The 24,037-nt window shown below is 44.3% G+C and overlaps 1 protein-coding gene across 1 annotated transcript in view; it reads left to right on the plus strand.

Annotated features, from left to right (window-relative positions):
* The first annotated feature begins 15,894 nt into the window (after positions 1-15,894).
* The window catches only part of SLC7A14 (solute carrier family 7 member 14), a 56,413-nt gene continuing 48,270 nt past the window's right edge, over positions 15,895-24,037 (plus strand). Inside the window, exon 1 of the mRNA XM_035133216.2 lies at positions 15,895-15,955. The gene's annotated coding sequence lies outside the window, so the exon portion shown is untranslated. The remainder of the gene's footprint in view (positions 15,956-24,037) is intronic.

The following is a 24,037-nucleotide window of genomic DNA, read 5'->3' on the forward strand; positions in this document are numbered from 1 at the left end:
TAAAATGTTTGCTCACACAAACATGCATGCTTCTTGAGAGGTGTTTCAGTGAGTCATAAAGCCTGTGCAAGCTGGTTTTGATCAAGAATGGCAGGATTCTGACAACTAATTTTTAAGCGGCTTGTCTTGTCTTACCGGAAAGTACTTAGCAAGCTGTTTCCAAGGAACCAATTCAATAGGGAATAGTAAATCATCAACTTACATAGTCTGTCTTTACTTAAAGTTTTCATCAAATAATGTATTGTGGAAAAATAAAAACACTATAAGAATTATACAAGAATTATATCCAGGGCCTTTTTTTCAGGTGGAGCTTGCTGGAGCTCAGTTCTGGCACCTCTCAGATGGGCACCATTGTCATTCTAAGAGAAGCGGGGAGGTAAAGGACCCTGGACAGTTAAGTCCAGTCAAAGGCGACTATGGGGTGCAGTGCTCATCTCACTTCAGACTGAGGGAGCCGGCGTTTATCCAGCTTTCCGGGTCATGTGGCCAGCATGACTAAACCGCTTCTGGCAAATGGAGGACCGTGATGGAAGCCAGAGTGCACGGAAACCCTGTTTACCTTCCTGCCACAGCGATACCTATTTATCTACTTGCACTGGTATGCTTTTGAATAGCTAGGTTGGCAGAAGTTGGGACAGAGCAATGGGAGCTCACCCTGTCGCATGGATTCGAACAACCAACTTTCCAATAGGCAAGCCCAAGAGGCTCTGTGGTTTAGACCACAGTGCCACCCGCGTCCTAAGAGAACAAGGGAGATGTTCATGGTGAGTTCCAGCACCTCTTTCTCTTGAAAAATTGCACTGATTATATCCAAGCAGTGTTTAACCTCAGATGGGGGACATAAATATATTCAAAACCAAGTCGGAACTACCGTACTCTCTGAGTCAATAATGTCTTTCTTGTTCTTTGCATGCCAAAAGGTATATAAATTACACACTTTGCAGTTACAGTTGAGGAAAGGCAGACTAACAATAATTTATGCTATGAATTGTGCTTCTTTACTTTACTAATTAGAAAGAGCACAAGCAATTTATTATTTCAATTTATCTTTCTTCACACATGCAAATCAGGATGAAAGCTCAATAAACAAGTCATCTCTGGAGAAGCCCCGGAGAATGTCTACATGTATGCAGGATGCGCGTGTCTTTGCACTTAACCGAATGCACACAGGTCAGGGGTTGGGCCTGCTGTCACCATCTTCCCCTTCCTACATTCATTGCACCCAAACTCACAATGTGAATGGGACTCTTGATTGAAGCCATACTATCCCAGGGCTGTTTTAAAGATTACTGAACAATGTACATGAAGCGCTTTGAAAGCTAGAAATGTGCTTTGTGAATGTAAAGTAAGAGATATTATTCACAGCCCCAAGTAAAGCTGCTTTTGACAGAACTGAGACTCCTTCTTGCTGGCATGACTTGAAAGCTGCTCCTTTAAGTTGAAGCCGAAATGAAAATTCCCACCCCTCTGTCAACACTAACCAGCAAAGAGCCATTAAGGAAATGGAATGCAGGGATTAGTCATCTTTTACATAAGAGATATGACTACACTACAAAGCAAACAACTGCTTTGAGAACTTGGGCACATCTCATGATTGGCCACAACAGCCATTCTTTGGCATCTCTTTAGATAGGGGCAGCCAGACCCCACGCGTAACATTTACTGACAAAAATAAAACTACTTGACATTTAACGCATGCCTGCAAATGAGTACAAGGACGGTGGCTTTGCTTCTTGCTGCCCCACTCATTTTATTAGAAAAATGGTTGCTAATAACCTCTTGACATTGCATGCCACATTTCAATAATGCTCCCAAATAACATCTAGCACAGGACCGTAACAGCCTGGAAGCAGGGGTGCATGGACATGATCTGTCGCTGCAGTAAAAGATTGTCTGAAAATGACCGTCTCCAGATCTGAAGCTTATTCTAGACTGCCATTCTGCATCTCATCTCCTGTTTTTCTTTCCTCACCCCACGCCCAGGTAATTGTGTTGTTTGTCATAAGTGCACATTCCTATTTCACACACTACAGCAGAGCTGGGGAACCTGTGGCCTTCGAGATGGGATTCCATGCTGAGTTATTGTGGCTTTTATTAAAGCCATCTGTGTTGAGCAGCCATCCAGGCTTGAAGCCTGGCTAGGAATCTAGCTCACTCTTTGAACCCAATGCCTCAGGTGCATGAGAGCTGACCATGACTACAAAAGTGGCGATGGTTGTAACTACAAAGGTAGTGTGGAAAAGAACTCTGTCCATCATTTACCGTTCCATCACTTGTTGCAGGCTGAAGTGAGACCAGGTGTTCAGAATAGATTCTGCTACAGATTCTTAACAGCAGAGTTAAGTAGAAAACTGTTATGTACTAAGCTTGGATCCTAGAACAATAGGCAGGTAGGATCCTAGAATGCATCAACCTGATTGGCCTGCAGGAGCAGCCCAATCAGGCTCCAGGAGGGAAGCAAAATCAGCCAATCAGACAGGACTCATTGTGTAAATAATATATATAAAGCCTGAGGTTTGGGGTGGGGTGGGGTGGAATTCCTTCACTGTTTGATGAGCTGCAATAAAGAGAATGAAACTCCGAGTATATTTCAAAAACCTTGCTAGGTACTGTTGGATTTGTGTGATCCTAACCCTTTATGACGCAGGTGGCACTGTGGGTTAAACCACAGAGCCTAGGGCTTGCTGATCAGAAGGTCGGTGGTTTGAATCCCTGCGACAGGGTGAGCTCACGTTGCTTGGTCCCAGCTCCTGCCAATCTAGCAGTTCGAAAGCATGTCAAAGTGCAAGTAGATAAATAGGTACTACTCCAAGCGGGAAGGTAAATGGCATTTCCATGCGCTGCTCTGGTTTGCCAGAAGCGGCTTTGTCATGCTGGCCACATGACCTGGAAGCTGTACGCCGGCTCCCTCGGCCAATAACGTGAGATGAGCGCCGCAACCCCAGAGTCGGTCACGACTGGACCTAATGGTCAGGGATCCCTTTACCTTTAACCCTTTACAAGCTCTAGTACTGTACATTGTTGAAGGCCCTTCCCCAACTATCAAATGCTGCGTTCATCTACTCTGCCTTCCTGAAAAAGCCCAGAGGGCAACAGTTCTTATGGGAACTGATATAATAGAAAAACATAATTGCTCTGCAATATGCTGCCAGCAGCTCAAAATAGGCTTCTCACACCAGCAGCCAGGAATCAGCCAGTGGAGGCAAAGATCCGTGGCATCCTAAGCTGCTCATCCTGTGGATTTTGTCATAGGATTGTTCCCTAACATGGCTGCCCCTCTGAAGTGTTAGAAACCCAGATAGTCCTTACTTTAAACTCTCATCATCGATCAATGACTACAGTATCATTTAGCAGTGCCGCTGTTAACCTATCAGAAAGAGATGCTTGAATAATAATAATAATAATAATAATAATAATAATAATAATAATAATAATTTATTATTTATACCCCGCCCATCTGGCCGGGTTCCCCCAGCCACTCTGGGCGGCTTCCAACAAAATATTAAAATACAGAAATCCATCAAACATTAAAAGCTTCCCTAAACAGGGCTGCCTTAAGATGCCTTCTAAAGGTCTGGTAATTGTTATTCTCTTTGACCTCTGGTGGGAGGGCATTCCACAGGGTGGGCGCCACTACCGAGAAGGCCCTTATACCTTTCCAGGCAAGCGTAGGTTAGCTGTTTGGATCATCCCTGCACATTTCATTAAATGTTTGCATTGTGAAAGAGGTTCTTCCCTTTTCTGATTGGATGCGAGGGCAAACTGGCTGTGAGATCTGCCCCCCCCATTGTTTGTAAAGGTTGATTCAGCTGATCTGGCTAGCTAGGCACATGTGTCCGTCTCCCCCTTCCTCACTGCTCCTTGTGTTTCCCTCCCCCTTCCATGAGAGGAGAGACTTCGTCAGGCAAGGCCTTCTTCCACCTGCCTTGCTCCACCCTCCACCCTCTGCTTCTCAGTTTGTATTGTATTATTTTATTGATTGTAGTTTAGAATTTTTTTCTTGTAATTGTTAAGTGTGTGTTTCTGTTTAATTTTTATATGCTGATATTATTATTCTATACTGTTCTAATGATGGTTGAATGTTACTTTATTTGATGTAGGTTGCTTATTTTAAAGTTATGTTTTATTATTTATTGTCACATTTTTGTTTTGCATTAGATTGTTCTAAGGCAGGCATCCCCAAACTGCGGCCCTCCAGATGTTTTGGCCTACAACTCCCATGATCCCTAGCTATCAGAACCAGTGGTCAGGGTTGATGGGAATTGTAGTCCAAAACATCTGGAGGGCCAAAGTTTGGGGATGCCTGTTCTAAGGTGTACATCCTTTGTTTCTTCAGCCAGTGTGGTGTAGTGGTTAAGAGCGGTAGACTCATAACTGGGACTTCTTTGAAGTCTCTCAGCCCCACTCACCTCACAGAGTGTTTGTTGTGGGGGAGGAAGGGAAAGGAGAATGTTAGCCGCTTTGAGACTCCTTAGGGTAGTGATAAAGCAGGATATCAAATCCAAACTACTATTCTTCTTCTTCTTCAGCTTGTAAACTGCCTAGGCTAGGGTATTGTAAGATAGAAAGATAGTATGCAAATTAAAAGTGATGATGATGATGACAACGAAGTGGGCTCATTGGAAGAAGATGACCAACCCAGATAGAAGATGTGTGCCACTCTTTGGTCGAGAGTTTGCAATAGCTGCATTCCCATGCTAGAACTCTCAAAGAAGCCCCGCAAGCCCCGATTTGTTGTTTCCCTTTGAAGTGTTCAAGGATCATGGCACAATATGTTTCTTAGTGGGTTAGACAACTGTTTCTGGTTTGCCGTTCTTTTTGTGTGAAAGCCAAGGAGAGGGGGAACTATCTGAGCGACAACATGCAAACCCCAGGAAAAACAAGGAGAGGAAAACCATCTGTACTAAAAAATAAAAAAAAATGGGGGGGGAATCTAATCTGTAATCAGACCAATTGCAAAAAAAAAACCACACCATCTGTGCAAACAGGCTGCCGTGTCATGGAATACAACTGTACTAACACAATAGCAAGAGGAAATGGAGGCCAATGTTTTATCTTCAGTACAAAGATGCTGAACTTTTAGCAAAGCATGCCCAAGTCAGGATCTATTGTGGGAGAAGTGAGTCAGAGGGTGTGTCCAAACATGAGCAGAGATGCCACATCAGAGAAAACAGCCCAAGACCTTTGTTTGACTGTCATTGAATAGGACTCCAGAAGAAATAAATACTTTATTTGCGTCCAGTATATGAGAACTGCTCAGAATGAAAGCCATACTGCATGTTACGTTAATTTCATGAATGCAATTCACATGCTTTTAAAATTAAATTGCAGACATGGGAAGGTCGGTGATCAGAATGGGGTCCTTGGCATGTGAGGAGGGGAACTCATCCTTCCTTAAGATCTCTTCCCCCAAACTGCTGTCTTTGCATAATCACCAGCAGTGTTGCAGGAGAAATTTGATTCAGGTCACATTTTAATGCCAACCTACCTATTTCACACATTCCAAAATAATATGCAAACCAAAATTCACACATCTCTGAATTTTGCAATGCAGTTCTCCACATAGTGAGTACAGAAATGTATATTTTGGTGTAAAACCTGCATAGAAACTCACATATTATTTAAAATAACATGCAGAAGTGCATTGCATTAGGAGATATTGCTTTGCTAAAATGTGATATTGGGTGAAATTACATACAAAAATGTGCTTATTAGGGAAAATTTGCACTAAAATGTTGAGGGATTTTGATGAGGTGGTCTTTTTTAAATGCAAACTGATGTGGAAACATGGAGAATGAACTGCATAATTCATCTGGAAAAACGAGAAACTGAGAGAAACTGAAATGGACAAATTTACTCACCCCTAATCACCAGTGGAAGATTTAGGAGAGGAGAGGAGAATTTAATTGAGACCATGATTTGGGGGGGGGGGGGGTTAGTCCCAATCCATTTCTCTGCCTCATTCCCAGACACATATATGGGCAACATAAACATAAAAAATGTGCAAACTGCAAGCATTGCAATTTAACATAACATTTGGGTAGTAGTTTCACCCTAAAATGCTCTGTGTAAACAACATGGTCACAGAAATGAAATTTATTATTAAAAATTATATCCCACCCACACTTCAAAAATACTCCCCCCCCCCAGGCTGACTCCCAAATATCCATAAAACACAAACCATGAGAATAAGATATAATAAAGTTCATAAAAAGCAGCATAAAAACAGTTTTAGAAGGTGTAAAAAAAACCCCTCACTTGTCAATTGATGGAAAGGAAGAATCCAAAGGGAGCGGGGGATATAGTCTATGTGGAATAGTTTAGTTTTATTAAATATGTTTTGGTCAAGGAGCATGATTGGATTCCTCCATCGACTCCTGAAGCTTTATGGAGTGATATTATAGGTTGACTGAGTTACTTTTAATTTCTTCTCTTTCTGCTTCACTAGTTGATTATTGCTGTGATCGCTCCCTGATTGCTTCACTTAGTGCTTATTAGACTGTGTGTTGTGAATTGTAGATTTGTGGGAGGTTTTCTGTTGTCTGCTTGTTTTGCTCTTATGTTTGCTGCAACCAAATTGCAGAATTGTACAACATATTCCGAGTCGCCATGCCACTTTCTGCTTTAGCGCCTTCCTTCCTCTTGCATTGTGGCACCTTTGAACGGAAGCAACAGAGAAAGGCTATGACACTATTTACAAAACGATAGTTAGCAAATCAGTGGGTAGCAGAAGAAAGGGTGAAATCCTCTAGTACCAAGAAGCCACCCCGTACAGGAAAATAATAGAATTTTAAAAGATCTCTGCAGGGGTAAATGTAGAGAGGAAAACTGAAGAAGTGAGTTTGCAGCAGAATTGGGGGAAGAGTGTTATTGATTACTGTCATTAGAGGGATTAAAATTGCATAACTCCATTTGCATCTGGGGAGAAAATTGCATTCTCTTCTGGGAAACTGTCAGGCACAATTTGTAATTCCCTGGGGTCTTTGAATGGGGTCAAGAACATTTTGTGTGGCCAATGTGATATTGTGAACAGTGCTGGACTTGGGTTGGGGAGGGTGGAGGCCTTTGTCTGATTCCCCATTCAGCCCTCAGCCACACCCTACCTGCCTGTTTGTTTGTTTTTACTTACAAGCCAATCCAGGATGTTGCACTGCCTATCAGTTTACTCCTCCTTAAGTCTCTCTGTTGTCCTTATAGAACTCAATAGGGAGGAAGAGGAGGCAGGCACAATGCTAGACTCAGTTGGGTCCACCTGTCATTGGTTCTGGTTCCACCCACCAGTGGGCTTCCCGTGTTCTGCCCCACCAGTCCCAATGGGCACCAACCACCACTGCCTGAGGCCCCAATGATCTCCTTGCCTGCCAAGCCCATGCCTCACTTGTGGTTTGCTGTATAGAACATGCTGAAAGAGTTATACGGCCAGTTTGCAATTTTATTGCACAAACAACCAACTTCAACATGTTTAATCATAGGCTTGGCTATCACTCAGTGTCAGTGTGTGAAGCCAATCATTTCTCACTCTTCCTCCTCCACCTTCACAGACATCTGCTACCATTTGGAGCAGCAAGCAAACAGGCATTAATCCTTTGCAGCACCTGTCAGAGAGAACGGAGCTCTTCCCTCCTCTCGCTCTTCTCTCGACAAGCTCTGATTCCGATTAACAAGATCTCCCTAATCTGCTCATTTCTACCTGTCTTCAGAGTCATTAATATACAGTTAAGGGAGATTATTTCCTTTGGTATCAAGATGAACGATGCCTGCTCATAGGATGCTCATTAATTTTAGACAAATGCAGCCCACAGGAACTAGGCTGATAGTTCGACATATTTGGAGGGTGCTGGAGATTTACAGTCAGACAGCTTTAAAATATTTAGATGTGCTCTGTGAATTCCTCTTGGTAATGTGCGTGAAATGTCACTGGCAAAAAGGTTTATATACGAGTCTAGTCTCGTATGGATTCACAACCCATTATAATAATTAAAAGAATGAGATTCCATATGACTGAAGTTGTTTTATTGTAGGGTGAAGGTAGAACGATTTACTACAGATATATTGCCTGTATTTCTGTCTGCAAGGGGTATGCCTGAGCTATGTAGTAAATCAGGCTCCTTCAAATGATTGATGTACCAAGAGTAATTTAGCCTAATTCAACATGCTAGCTAATTAACTGCAGTCTGCTCTGAAACAAAAAAACTGTGACACAAGTTCTGTTGCTGCTCAGAATCCATGCAAACGCCCTTGTCTGCATCTTATTTCTTTACTGCAAGTGGAATACACATCAGGAAGAGCTTCCAAACTGACATCAGTCAAAGACAAAAGGGGGATTGAGGGCCATTTCACACTTGACTGTCAATCACAGCTCCCCAATATTTAGGCACTCCCCTTCAGAATGGTACTCAACCGAGTTTTTCTCCTAATAGACACCCTGCAATTAATGAACACGACTAAGTTAGATCCATTACTTTCATTGAGTAAAAGTTCATTGACTACCACCCCATGGCAAAGGCAGCAGCATCACTAGCAAAGTATGAAGCAGTGAGCAAGAGGCAGACAAGAAACCCCCCCCCCAAAAAAAGTGTTAAGCAAACAGGGAACAGCAAGCCGCTGGTCCTCATGGTGATGGCACAATGGGCAATCCTCACTTTCCTTCTACCTCCTTTCTGAAAAGGGAAGTTCAGTATATTCTAACCAGAGCAACCATTAGCTCAGTTTCCCAGAGCTATCTAGAGCCTGAACTTGAAAAGTACATGCTCTACTACAAGGTAAAAGGTAAAGGGACCCCTGACCATTAAGTCCAGTCGCGGACGACTCTGGGGCTGCTGCGCTCATCTCGCTTTACTGGCCGATGGAGCCGGCGTACAGCTTCCGGGTCATGTGGCCAGCATGACTAAGCCGCTTCTGGCGAACCAAAGCAGCACACAGAAATTTATCTACTTGCACTTTGACGTGCTTTCGAACTACTAGGTGGGCAGCAGCAGGGACCGAGCAACGGGAGCTCACCCCGTCGCGGGGATTCAAATCACCGACCTTCTGATTGGCAAGCCCTAGGCTCTGTGGTTTAACCCACAGCGCCACCCGCATCCTACCAAGGACAACTTCCTAATTCATTTGTTGTTGCCTCTATGGCTGTAGTGTTTTATAGTGAAGCAGTCAGATTCTTCTTCAGACTTGCAGAACCTCTCTCTCTCTCATACACAAACACACACACACCCCATGAAGAAGAAAAGTATGTTTATACCGAACACACTGGTGGTGGGCATTGTTCTAAGGTTGGGTGTGTATGTTTTGTTATATATTTAAGATAGTCCTGTGTAGAAACTTGGGAATGGGTGGTTGTGCTGGCTAAATAAGGGTAATTGAATCTCACAGTCTAGATGTACAGTGAAGAAATCTTTGAAGTCATCAAGGCAAATATAGATCTATTGTTAATTGACTGGGTTGGCTTTTCCCCACATAGAAGCGAAGGCAGTAACTATTCACTAAGGATTAATCCGGCTTGCCTAATTATGTTTTCATATCTTAACTGCAGGCGGAATAAATTCAGAAATTATTCAGTTCATGGTTTGAGCTCCCCCTCCCCTAACAAATTCTATTTGCCGCTCATACATTATGCTTTCCACTGTTTATAGTTTCCGGAAAGAGAAGGCAAACTCAGATGCTTCGTTTAACCTGTGTCCTTGTTCCTTCCTGCTTTGTGAGTTTCGAAACATCTCTAGCTTTTCAAGACCAAGAAGAAAAAGAAGAAAACACATTTCTCCAAAGTCCTAGCTCATATGTTTGTTAGAGCCTATGCTATCTTTTTATTTGGGCTGCGTATCTAGTGCACTCCAACTGTTGGGTCGGGAAGCTGTGTACACACACGGTTAGCCACAGTCAACATCTATCCTGTATCTAGCCTGTCTTTTAAAATGAAATATTGATGCATTACCCTCAGGGCCGGCTCTAGGTATAGTTTCGGTGGCGCGGGGTGTCAGGGCGCCAGGCCGGCAGGCGGGGCGCTGAGCGGCGAAGCCGCGCTGCACGCTGCGAGGGGGGCGCCGGAGCGATCTCCGCACCTCAGCGCCAGGGTGCCCGACCTGCTCGAGACTGCCCTGATTACCCCCCCCCCAATTTGATCCAAATTTTTTAGGAGGAAGTTGCATCTAAGTTTTAAGTCGGTAATGTGCATGCAAGTCTCCTGTTAGCTTTGTCCTCCTAGGAGTATGCACCCACATTCTTGGAACAGGATTTGTCTATGATCTGAGCAGGAAAAGGCTGTTTTGAGTATAGGCAGAAAGAGAAACAATTTGGATTTTTGAGCCCGATAACTAAAAGAAGCCTTTGGCAGCTGCAGCGATATGCTGTTGCTTTAGAGGGACAGATCTAATTTAGGACTAGCACCTGTCTGTCTGTGCGTCTGCTTGCCTCTTTCCACTTACCTTTTATAAAGGCAGGACACCTTTCCAGTCCCTGCACAGGGAAATTGACCCTCTTAAGTTACCCTGGAACTTGCTTGCACTCAGAGAAATCAGGGAGCACAGGCATTATTAATGGGGTGAGACAATTCTTTTTGGTTATAGGAATATAGGAACATAGGAAGCTCCCTTAGGCCCAATTAACTCAGTACTGTCTACACTGATTGGCAGCAACTCTCTAGGGTTTCTCACCCCTACCTGGAGATGCTGGAGATTGAATTTGGGGTCTTCTTCATGCCAGGTAGATGCTCTATCACTGAGCTAGGACCCTTCCCTCATTTTGAAAGGTGCACCTTCGCACATAACCCAGGACATGAATTTCTTACACATGGGGAAATCTTTCTGATGCCAACCCCTTCTCTAAATTGGGAGTAAATCCTATTTGCATTTCATCTCCTGAGCTAACCAGATGCACCATTTGGTTCACAGGAACTGGCTGAAAAAATCCAGCTGATTAAAAAGTCTCCCTTTGAATGATGTGATTTGTTGAGTTTCTTTGCAGTTCACTTGACAGGTCATACATTTCCACCACGATGAGCTGCCACAATATTGTGAGTCGGGCCAATAAATTAACAACAGTCTGTAGAGCAGCAAAATGTGAAATGTAACCAATACCTCTGTTGGATTTTAACAGAAAAAGAAAAGGGAGGAAGAAAAATATTGTCTGGTCCTTCGCATTTCAACCCACACTCACTGTATCAAGACATTTAATCTCCCCCTAGCTCTGTGTCTCCCTCAGCTTCCTCAAAGCATTTGTCTTCATATCTGCAGGAAATCTGCCCAAAGAGAAGAGAGATTGTTCCAATCTGGTGTGTGTGTGTGTGTGTGTGTGTGTGTGTGTGTGTGTGTGTGAAAACCCTGCACTAAGACCTTCCCAGCAGTCACTTTCACTAAGAATTGACAACTTTTCAGCCCTCCTTTCCAGCTGCACCTACCATGTTTATCTTTGTGTTTTGGTTTTTGCAAACACGAGTGGATCAAACTGGTTGCTTTTCTGCTCAGTTGGCCAATGTATTTGGTCAGCCATAAAAAAAAAAACCCACCTTAGCTCTTGCTCCACAATGCCAAGAAATGGGAGGCTAAGTCTTTGACTGGTGATGCCATTGTGCAATGTCACCAATTGTTCTTACTCACAACTTGCCCTCCATGCACTCAGGCTTCCCCTTGGTCTTTCAGGCCCAAATCCGGATGGGGAGGGTGGAGTGCCTGGGGCTAGCAAATATATCTCACATGTACTGCCTTACAAAGGGGTCTAAGCTTTACTGCATTGCTGGAGGGATTCCCCTGTGAGTTGAACCATTTTGACCTGTTTGTTGCTTGCATCAGCATCAGGGAGGAAAATATGTTAAGGCTTGCTGAGTTGGTAGAACATGAGACTCTTAATCTCAGGGTCGTGGGTTCGCTTTCAACTCTACAATTCTATGATTCTATCATCACCATCATTATTATAATTTATTATATTTCTATACAAACCTTCGATCACTGGATGGTTCATAATATTTTTTAAAAAACCAAACAAATAGAATATACATACATCTTTGTGTTCCTTAGTCATCAAAAAGATATTGTGGATTTGTTGAGGTGCTTCCATAGAGGTGCTTTATTCAGGAACTCAGACTCCTCCAATGAATATTTAAAATGTTCCAGGAAAACAAGGCACATTTCTGTGTGCGACTTGCACATCGTCCGCATGGATGCTTCACAGCTTCCTTACATATTTCCCTCTGGTATTTCTTGTCAGATGGTATTCATAACTTACTGCCCACAAATCTTACTGAAGAAATTTTCACATGCAGAGAAACTATGGTAAGATGGTTCATATTATTCTGCTTGGTAAAGGGTGGTTTCAAGAGAATCTGCTTGCAGGGATGTAGGAAATCCCCACATGTGAGTACCCCCAGAACGATGAGTGCTGGAACTAGCCAAAACTCTTCACTGGGTTGCCGGAGAAATATAATAAATAAACAAGCCAGCTCTTGGAAGACCACCAAATAGGGCAAGGACCAAACTGGACATGATATTAATTGTACCTTTGCAATTAACATGCAGGTATTTGAAAATGTAAATAGCATCAAAAGGAGGAGCTGATAATTATTGGGAACACAGCGGGGAATGAAATCCCTCTCCCTAAGCTGCTATTTGCATTGGGAAGATGCTCTCCCCAATGTCAATAAGGTATCTCTCTCCCCCCCCCCCCCAAGCTAATACCAGTTTCAGAAGAGAGATTTTCCTCAGGATCACAGCAAGGCTGGAAATGAAAAGTTGCCTTTGCAGGCCTGTGATCTCAACCATTCAGTCCCCAATTCACAGCTGATGCTATTTATATTTTAAAATACCTGCATACTTCAATGGGCATGGCCAATGACTGAGGGTGATGGGAGTTGTAGTCCAAGACATTGGGAGTGCACCAGGTCAAGGAAGGCTGTTCTATAACAGAGCATGATAAATAATAATATAAACCAAAAGTGAATCAGGACAAATTATCCTTCTTCCCTCAGATGGAGTATACCAGTCATTGTGACCTCCAAAAGACCATCGTGACTCATGAGTACGAGGGTTTTAGTGGATTGTTGAACAAATCTGCACAAAACATTCACGTCCCCACATTCTGGACACCTTTCTAAAAATAACTGTTAGAATCCAGGCTTCCACCTGGTCTTCATCCAAAAGCACAGCACAAATGATGACTCGAAGCAACTGGCTGGTCACGGAACGATCCTGCTGGCTGCCATTTAAACAAATTAGAATAAGAACCTTTGCCCAATGAACATCCTGACTCATCAGACCTAAAGAATGGCCTGCAAAAACTAATCATATAATTGCTCCTGGCACGTCCTCTAAACAATGATTTTGCATTTTGAAATCCTTCTTATACACACAGACTTGTGCACATAGTGTGGAGCTGTGGCAAAATGTCCTGCACAGAACAGACATGCTGGAGTGAATAATGCCTGTAAGATACACAGTGCTCGGGTAAGGCTAGTGTTGCTCAGTAACGGGCAACATGGAGTCTTCTATTTTCAGTAAGGAACTTCTTCAAGTCCATGGAGCACAGGAAGCTCTGTGAGAGAACAGCTTAAGCCAGTGTCTTGCACATTCGCAGAGTGTGAGTCTATGGAGGGTCACCCAGCATGATGTAGCAGGTACAGCAGGGATGGTTAAGCTATGGCCTTCCACATGTTATTGGACTATAACTCCCTTCATACCTGACCATTGGCCATCCTGGCAGGGGGTGAGGGGTGTTAAGTCCAACTGCATTTGGGTGACACAGATTTCTTATCCTCAAGGTTCTAACAGGTTTTAAATAGCTGAGATGGCAACAGGTTCTACAGGACCTGGGACAGCTCTCAAGGATGGTAGGCATTCAACAGTAGCTTTTACTCAAATGATACCAGGATAGGAGGCTACATGGGAATCACCCCATAAATGCCATATTGATTTTCATAATGAAATTCCCCTCATCCCGGACCACTGGTCCTGCTAGCTATGGGTGATGGGAGTTGCAGTGCAAAAACAGCTGGAGACCCAAGTTTAGGAAACGCTGATAAACGGAGTAAGGTCTGGCCCTAGTTCCTTGCTGAGTGTACATACATAGTGGCAAATTCAAGTTTGCCACCATGTGATATGTGAATGTTTGTTTGTTTGTTTGTTTTGTTTGTGCCAAGGCTTCCAAGTGAGCCAACAACCAAAATCAATAAAACATTTTTAAAAAAATCAATTTAACAACAGTAACAAAATAATTTCAAATCTAACACAGGAATGACTGTGATTAAATGGCAGTTTAAAACAGCAATAAATGCAGCAATAAAACAGGGCTCAAGCAGCATCGAAAGTAAATTATACATTTAAAAACCCTGGGAAAGAGAAAAAGATCTTAACTCAGCACGGAAAAGAACCAGTCGGGTTTCTAAAGAAAGAGCATTCTGAATGCTGCTAAAAAGCCCCCCCCCCCGGACACACACACAGTCACCATCAAGCCTGGCATGCAGACAAATGTCTCCAGAGTGCTTACATGTTACAGATGAGCTAGAGTCTCTCTTATTCCCTGCCCCTGTGAACATTACATGGGCTTTGTCATACATCGATTGTGCATGACTAAATTAAGAAGGGATACAGTAAGCAGCACAGAATGGCATTCAGAGACGGCATCAAAGGATCTGAGATGTGGCAGCTGCATGTAAAACCAGAGATCAAACACTAAGTCTTGTTTATCATAGAATCATAGAATTTTAGAGTTGGAAGAGACCCTAAGGGGTATCTAGTCGAACACCCTGCATATATAACCCACCCATCACCATTTGGTCCCAGGGCAGTGACAAGTAACATGGAATGCAGTCAAAGCACCATCAGAAGAATGGAGCAGTGGCAGCACTTACGACCAATTGAAGAAAGTGAAATAACACATTTCCATTTGAAGACAAGTGCCCACCTTATTCTCCAAAGGACTGAGCCCAGAGTCTAACCTTCCCTAACTGCACCACTTGGTTGGTGATGCTCTCAACACTGGCTTCAGAAAGCATGATGGCGGGGGCTGGACTAGATATTCTTCAAGGCCCCTCTCCAACTCTTCTGATGCTCTCAAGCCATCATTGGTCAGGAGGAATGGGGGGGAGGGGGCAAGCAGCAGGTGTAGAGAAAACACTTCATAGGAATGGATCGGTGGCTCCTTGTCAAAGTATTAGCACATGCAGACAGAGAGAAACCGCCTGGCTTCATTTTTTGTCACACATAGACAAGATTACCCCATGAATTCCAGCCCAAAGCGAGAGGTTGGCCAGGGGTAAAAGAGGGCCTCTGGCTCCAGGGTGTGGTGGGGTTATCTCCGTGGGCCACGTTAACGCTGTCTGACTAACACGTGGAGGGGGGAGGATGGTTGTCTTCGCGGCTCCTGCTGCTGGTGCTGCTGAGGGGATCACGTGGGCACAGGAGGGAGGAGGAGAGAGAGAAAGAGAGCGAGAAGCGCTGAATAATTGAGCGCTGCAGCGATCCGCTCGCCTCCTGCCTGCCTGCAAGCCAGCAGCCCGCGGGAGCTGTCCTTGGTGCTGAAAGCAGCGCCGCGTCCCGGAGGTCTCCTGCCAGCGCCCCTGCGCAGGGCATCAGAGGCGCCCGCCTCAAAAGCCTGCAGCAGCCTCTCCTCTCCTTGGAACAACTCGGGAGTTAACCCCGCTCCCTCCTCCGCCTCCTCCTCCTCCATCCCAGCTGGATCCTCCCACCCCGGGCTTGATTGGCAGCCGGGGAGAGAGGGGAGGGGGTGGATTCTGTGCATCTGAGCGACAGCCGGCCTCTCACCATCCTCCCCGCACCCCCTCCACCCCCGCTAGGGTCTCTCCAGGGAGGGAAGCCGCGGAGATCCTGGAGCGGCAGGTGCAGCCAGCCCCCCTCCCTCAGCACCAGCCTCCTCCGGCATCCTCCGCCGGGACCCCGCGCAGTTCCTGGACCACCCTAGCCGCCACCACCGCCGCCTCTCCAGCCCTGAGCTCATCCAGCAGCATCCGCGCGGGGTAAGCGATGGATCTTTTCTCTCCGCTTCCATTTTACGCCCTCCCTCCGGCTCTCCTCTCCCGCAGAGAGCCTGTTAAGGCGATTATTGGAGGGCGGGGAAGGGGGTGGTGGGGAGAGAGAGAGAGAGAGATGAAAGGTGATGTATTAGTTTTATTTTTTGCCCTCTCCCTCATTACAAATTTGGGACTCCACAAGCGACACCACAGTTGAATTGAGGCGTGGTGCAGAGTTCCCTACGGGATGGGGACCCTGGAGAGTTGATTAGCTGCCTGTTTCGGCAGCCCAGGGTTCTGCTACATCCCCTTACTCCTTGGATGATGAAGAAGAGGGCAATTATGAAAGAGGAAGCAGGAGCCACCTTCAGTTCCCTTCCCCTGCTTGGGATGTCTCCCATGGGGGTTCCAGAGATGGTCTTTTATAAGTACTTTCTTGATGTTTGAGGAATGGGAGGAGTTTCACTGGGGCGAAGGGGTAAGAGGAGCGCCCCACACACTCCACCCATGGGTGAGAAGGGGATTTAGTCCGACTCCTTCCTCACTTGCAGGGGACTCCTGGCAATCTCTTCCTTCTGTCCCCTGCTCTATAAAACTCCACTCATGGGCAAAGGCTCATTCAATGGACAGTCCAGGGTGTTTCTGTCCTCAACATCACCATTAGAAGCAGAAGCAGCAGCAGCAATGCTAAGCATTAGTGTCGTCGTCCCGTCCCAACCCTGAATATACAAATCGCTTTAGTAATATTATCTCAGCATGCTTTGCAACCACTTTGTAAGATGTAGGTTTATTATATATCCCGTGTTGCAGGAAGAAGGGTGTGCTTTGAAGCAGAGCGCCTTGCCTAATCCTAGCAGCAGAGGTGAAAATTTGATTCCAGCTGGGGTTTCCCCAAGTTGCTGTTCAGCCTCGCCAGCTCCGTTTAGGGTGTTGTTGTTATTCCTGTTTCATAACTGAAGGGAGAAAAGGGCTATGATGGCTTCATATACAACACCGTCCCTGGCGTTTGTGAGAGTAGATGATAATACGCTGTCGGCAGGAAAGGTGGCGGGGAGGGTTGCAATGGTGTTTCCTCCCTCTGGGCAATGGAGAGGAATTCGCTGGAGAGATTTGCCACTGTTCTTCCCCCAAGTGTCTTTCGGGCTAACCCCATGCAAACACATGCACAGCAGGCAGGGACATTCTCCTTTGATTTCAAGTTGTAAACCCACTTTCTTTCACGGCCCATATCCAAAAAGTAGGGGCATAATTTTGAGGGCTACCTAACATCTTAACTCGAGGGATCTCAGAGGAGTCACCTCAGAGGGTGGGTTATTTTTGTTGTTTTAAATTGCTAGTCGCCTGCATCGTAAATGAATCAGAGGGCACGAGGGATTTAAGACTGATGAGCTGAGGATTAATAGAAACTGAGAGTGAGAGATCGTGGAGTGAACGGATAAACACAGATGGATCACACAGAAATAATGCATCCTTCATATGTCTCCGTCATCCTCCCACCCAACCCCAACCCCCCAAACCCTTCTATGTATCAGATTATGAAACAAACTGAAAAAGAGCAGAAGTAAAGAATGCTAGGGCAGATGGAAGCAGAGAATGTAGATGATGGCAAAATCATCAATATATTGAGAGGAAAAGAGTTGGGGGTGGGGAGAGAGAAATAAACAAAAGACAGAAGATTGCAGGTATCTGGCTCATTCCATTAGATCTATCTTCTAGATTATTGGGCAGGTCTGATGTTGAAAAGGACTGTATCTGCCATTGCTATTATACAAGCTGTTGTTGTTACAGGAGTTGAGGGTCCTCTTGCCAAAATCAGCTACAGATACTCAAAGCAAAAAAAAAAGGGAACAAAAGACTCTTCCCTATCCAAGAAAGCTTTTTATGGTGGTACTGATAGATTTGTAAAACCTTATGTAGTTTGCTCCAGAATAGTCCCATTAACAGAACTCCAGAATAAATGTTTTGAAGGTTGTGGACTCTCCTTCCTTGGAGGTTTTAAAGCAGAGGTTGGATGGCCATCTGTCATGGATACTTTAATCAAGATCCCTGCATTGTAGGGGGTTGGACTAGATGGCCCTTGGCTGTCCCTTCCAACTCTACAATGCTATGACTGAAGTGTGACCACACAGGGTTTACATTTTAAGTATTTCATTTATATTTATTTTTTGTATTTCATTTATATTCTACCTTTATTTTCTCAAGGTAGCATGCATGATTTCCTTCTCCTCAGTCCCCACAACCACCCTGTGAGGTAGGTTAGTCTGAGAGGCAATGACTGGTCCAAGGTCACCCAGTGTGCTTCAAGGCTGAGTAGGGTTAAGATCCTAACCTCTACATCATGCTGGCTCTTTACAGCTGTGTAGAGTAATTATATTGGCCCCAACTATCATGTCTCACTTGGCTATCCCAGTTGATCTGCCTTATTCCAATCCCTAACCCCAAATTGGTTCCTATACCTTTCAGAGCTGTATGGCATGGAGAGGATGAACAGGCGCAGAACTTTCCATGACACAACTGTCGTGGAGGAAAAACCCTCACCTGCTGAACTCATCTTCTCTGGCATGAAGCTAGTGGTGGTTCAGAAGCATCTTTCACATGCCAGCTGTTGACAGCCTTAGGGCTGCTTCACTCATTGCACATGCTGAAGTTATACCTATAAATGATAGTGCAAATACATGCAGCAATGTAATATATTACTGTGGTGGTGCACGGTATGTTTGCAAGTCTGTGTGCTATGTAGATACAATAGTAAGGGAACTGGGGTTGGCTGCAGCTCTGCTTGAGGATACCTTCAGTTGTATTTGCTATAACCTATTGTTTAAAATGGCTTTTACTTACTGTTTCACCAGCAGTTTTATAGGCCACCAAGCAAATGTGCTTGCGACTGCTTCACTTAGAAGTGAGGGCCAGATATACCTCTGGGGTAAACTAAAAGAGGTAAATGGGGGCCTTTTTATACAATACGGTTTTCACACAGAAAGTCTTTGTTATTAGACAGGCTAGGATATCTTCATACCATGTGACCCCAATAAAGAGCCTAATATGTGGAATGTCAGGAGAGTCAGGAATGTCTTTGGCTAGTGCCTAAGAGTTGATAAGGATGGCACTAGGCACATCTCTCTCGGGAGAGAATTCCACTACTGAAAGTGCCTGTTCTTTTGTTACCACCCTCCACACAACCCTCAGAGGGTGCACATGAAGCACTTCAGATAACAACCACATGTATGCATGGCTTCACACATAATTAGCTTTCTGAATACATTACCAAAGAACATGTAATAGCCAAAAGCTTAGACCAGGGATAGCCAATGTGTTCCCTCCAGATGTTGGTGGACTACAATTCCCATCATCCCTGACTGGCTGGGGCTGATGATAGTTGGAGTCCAATACCATTTGGAACGCACTGTTTTGGCTATCTGGCTCAGATGGCTTTTTAAAAGGGCGAAACAAACTCATAGAGAATATGAGAATTTATAGCAACATGATAGGCAAATTAAGACTCCATGTTTAGAGGCAGCATACCTCTTAACAACAGAAACTCTGAAACAGGAAAGGAGGACTGATGTCTTCACGCCCTGCTTGCAACCTTCTTGGAGGCATCTGGTTAGGCACAACTGGAATCAAACTGCAGGCTGGCGGAGCTTTGGTCTGACACAGCAAGGCTTCTCATTCTTATGTTGCATATAACCTAGATGTCACTTTCCAGATTATCAGCACCATTTCTGTCATCCAGTAGAAAAGGCAGTTCTTTCAATTTACATTTCCGTCCCCTATTACTGTATTTGAAGTGCCTCTAATTGGTGTGCGTTGTTGCTTTGCTTTTGGAATTAGTGATTTGTTTAGTAATGTTGCCTCCAGTGTATGGTGCGTGGCTCCCCTTCTGATCAAATCACATTTCTTTGTTTGTGCTTATTTAAAACACCGTAAATGCAGCGCCATTTATCTGGGGTTTTATAGCACTCCATTCTTCCATGCTCACTTGCATCAGTGAATATGTTCTCCTGCACTTGTGCCTTGATGTCCCTCCAATACATTTCCACTTCAGGCATTTTCCAGAAACGTGCATCTTGATTTAAGTCCTAACCCATTTTAAATTTTCTCTCTGCCCATAACCTTAGTCAGTTTATTCCACTAACACATTTGTTCTCTAAGGCGTTCACAGAAAACAGCCAAAATACAATAGCGAAATAACCACAATACATACTTAACTATAGCATAGTGCTTAGCGGTGGAATCATGGAGGCACGAAGTGGTCAGAAATCTGCTCAGCATTTAGGAGGATTGTCGTTCAGTGACAGGGCATATGCTTTGCATGCAGAAGGTCCCATGTTCAATCACCAGCACCTCTAGATAGGGTAAGGAAAGACCCTTGCCTGCAGACCCGAAGAACTGCAACTGCCAATCAGCATGGTCCATAAATGGAAAGCTTGTAGCCCCTATAGCTTCCATCATCCCTGACCATTGGCTATTCTGGCTGGGCCTGAGCCACAGGTTACCCATCCCTAGTACTGATCTAGATGAGTCAATGATTTGGTAAAAGGCAGCTTCATAGTGTTCCTCTGATGGGAGCAGAACATCTAAATTTAGTTTACCAGAGACAATAAAATGTTGTTACCATCAAATATGTCATATGTCAGGAGTTGACCCCTTGCTTCTGGTTTATGTTAAATCAAAGCTAGTACCGGTAGCAGTAATGTAAAAGATGCATGTGTGTACCCAGATGAATGGATGAGAGGGTAGGATATCAAAATGCAGAGGTGCTGTCCTAGGTGCTGAAGTTCCCATTCTCATAACTGTACCATAGAGCAAGAATATATACCGTATTCTTGGTATATATTGATTGTATTGATACTGAATGTTTTAGAAGAATAGTTAAGTATTAGGACAGTAACTATGTGGGATCTGCTACTGTTTATTTCCAATTTCTAACATTCGAGGTTTTTCAATTCCTGCACCAAGCAGTTCATGCTGAGCATTCCTCTGTACCACAGGCTAGTACTGTATCATGTTCTGTTTGGTCATTCCACCTCCTGTGATAAGCCTATGTGTACTTGAAGAGCTATAGCGACATGGGTGGCACTGTGGTCTAAACCACAGAGCCTAGGGCTTGCTGATCAGAAGGTCGGTGGTTCGAATCCCCGCAATGGGGTGAGCTCCCATTGCTCGGTCCCTGCTCCTGCCAACCTAGCAGTTCGAAAGTTGCACATCAAAGTGCAAGTAGATAAATAGGTACTGCTCCAGCGGGAAGGTAAACAGCGTTTCCGTGCGCTGCTCTGGTTTGCCAGAAGCGGCTTAGTCATGCTGGCCACATGACCCGGAAGCTGTACGCCAGCTCCCTCGGCCAGTAAAGCGAGATGAGCGCCACAACCCCAGAGTCGTCCACGACTGGACCTAATGGTCAGGGTTCCTTTTACCTTTTACTTGAAGAGCTACAATTGCCACTCAAACTTAGCTGAAATGTAAACACAAGCACACAGTGGCAAGCTATGCTCAGACAGCTTCATTGGTGGAGCCATCTGATGAGCAAGTGATATGTCTTCTGCAGATGCTGGTTTGAGTCCCTGGTGGGAGACTTGCCTTTGGTGCTGACTTAGACTAAAAGGGGATTAGATAATAGGTCTGTCAATGGACGTTAGGCATGACACATGTGATGTGCAACAAAATGAGGCAGCAGATCACTAGCCCCCAAGAGGAGAAATCTGGGAGTTTAACATAGTTGTATCTGGGCAGTAAGATAGGTCCTCTCTCTGCCCCTCCAACAACAAAGGGGCTCCCTGAGGCAATCTCACCAGAACATCAGTTACTATTAACATCCAGAGGCAGCACCACTGCTGTTAGGCAGCAAGAACGTGGGAGAGCTGTTGTCTTCTTACTCTGTTTTTGCAAGTTACAGGTAGGTAGCCGTGTTGGTCTGACGTAGTCGAAACAAAAAATAAAAAAAATTCCTTCCAGTAGCACCTTAGAGACCAACTAAGTTTGTCATAGGTATGAGCTTTTGCGTGCATGCACACTTCTTCAGATACACTGAAACAGAAGTCACCAGACCCTTATGTATAGTAAGAGGGTGGGGAGGGGTATTACTCAGAAGGGTTGTGGGAATGGGTGATTGGCTGATAGGAGTGGTAAACCTGCTGACGACTGTTAACGACTGTTAACAACTGCAATTGGTCTTGCAGGAAAAGGCATCTGGTTGACCACTTTGGGATACAAAACTCTGGACTGCACATATCTTCTGTTTCTTGCAGCAAAGATTCTGCTTATGATCTTACAACCTTAGGCCATTTATTTATTTATTTATTTATTTATTTATTTATTTATTTATTTTTAAGGCAAATTGAGGGCATTTGCAGTGTAGGAGCAAGCCATACCCTCTGGACCTAGTCCAGAACTCTAAAGGAACTTAATTACTAGGAAACCTTCTCCCACCATTATATGTAGTATAATGTATCATGTAGTATATCACAGTATTGGCCGAGGAAAGGTTAGCTATCAAAATGATGCCAGGTATAAAGCCAGGTATAAAGCTGGCCACATGACCTGGAAGCTATACGCCGGCTCCCTCTGCCAATAATGCGAGATGAGCGCGCAACCCCAGAGTTGGTCACGACTGGACCTAATGGTCAGGGGTCCCTTTACCTTTACCTTTATAAAGCCATTTATCAATAATTATCTATAGCCATTTACCAGTAAGCTCCCAAGTTGCTGTCAGTGGCACTATATTCCACTCATAATATGGTCTGTTTTTGAATTTCCTCAAAGAAGAAAAAAAGAGCAATGGTCTCATTAATTTTAAATGGCATGCAATGTGTCAGTGACATTTTGGATATATATATATATCACATTTTCATGATCAACAGGTAAGGCAGCAAATTCATCTTAAAAAGCAATGTGAATTTGAACAAAAAACCAATGCAGCTGTTAACCAGCATTCCTTCAACTTTTTTTAAAAAGCACTTTTTTGCATGAATTAGCCTGTATGAATTCGTATGGTCTCAGAACCCTTTTAAAAATCTGGACGTAGCTGCAGCACTCTCAGAGAGGCACACTGGGTCTCTGTCAGATAGAAGAATATGAGCTGCCTTATCCAAATGATGATCTAGCAGAGAGGTTTGAATTCCTCCTGGGTCTCTGGGTCCCTTGTGACACCAAAACTGCTAGCAGTGGGAGCTGCTGCTGTGCTTATTTCCCTTCACGCTGTTCCTGTAATGTCAGAAGCCCATGGAAGGACCAAAGTCATAGATTCTACTGGCATACATTTTTAATATAACATACATATTTTATTCACACAACTTGGAACTTCTGAACTACAGCTGCAAAATGTGGAGCATAAATTGCACAACACCCTTCTACTTAGAGTCACAGAATCTTAGAACCGTAGAATTGAAAGGGATCCCAAGGGTCATCTAGTCCAACCCCCTGCAATGTGGGAATCTCAACTAAAGCACCCATGGCAGATGGCCATCCAACCTCTGCTTTAAAACCTCCAAGGAAGGAGAGTCCTCCACCTCCCGACAGTTCCACTGTCAAACAGCTCTTACTGTCAGAAAGTTCTTCCTGATATTTAGTCAGAATCTCCTTTCTAGTAATGTTAAGCCATTGGTTTGGGTCCCCTACCTTCCTGAGCAGGAGAAAAATCAGCTTTCTCCACCTTCCATGTGACAGCCCTTTAGATATTTGAAGATGGGTATCATATCTCCTCTCAATCTCCTCTTCTCCATATCCCTAGTTGGAACCAGAACAGCAGTCCAGATTTGTAAGTAGCTCCATCATTGAGTAGCAAAACACATGTGTGTGCTTTTCATGCAGACGTTCCCAAGTTCAGTCTCCAATTAGAAGTGGCAGGTGGTATCAAGAACATCATAGACTTTTACTGCGCCAGCCATAGGCCATGGCATCATTCAGAAAAATAACAAAAGGAATAACAGGAATAACCATAAAAATCATCAGGCACCACACATACAATATAAACCACGGTCACAACTACTAAGATTGCTTGTTGCATAAAATAGAATAGCAGAAGATTCTCTAGTAAAATGTGCCAAATTAAATATGTGAATCCCCTTTGCAGCTGACCACTATTTTATCTAC

This window comes from Zootoca vivipara, chromosome 5, assembly GCF_963506605.1.
Source record: "Zootoca vivipara chromosome 5, rZooViv1.1, whole genome shotgun sequence".
Classification (NCBI taxonomy): Eukaryota; Metazoa; Chordata; class Lepidosauria; order Squamata; family Lacertidae; genus Zootoca; species Zootoca vivipara.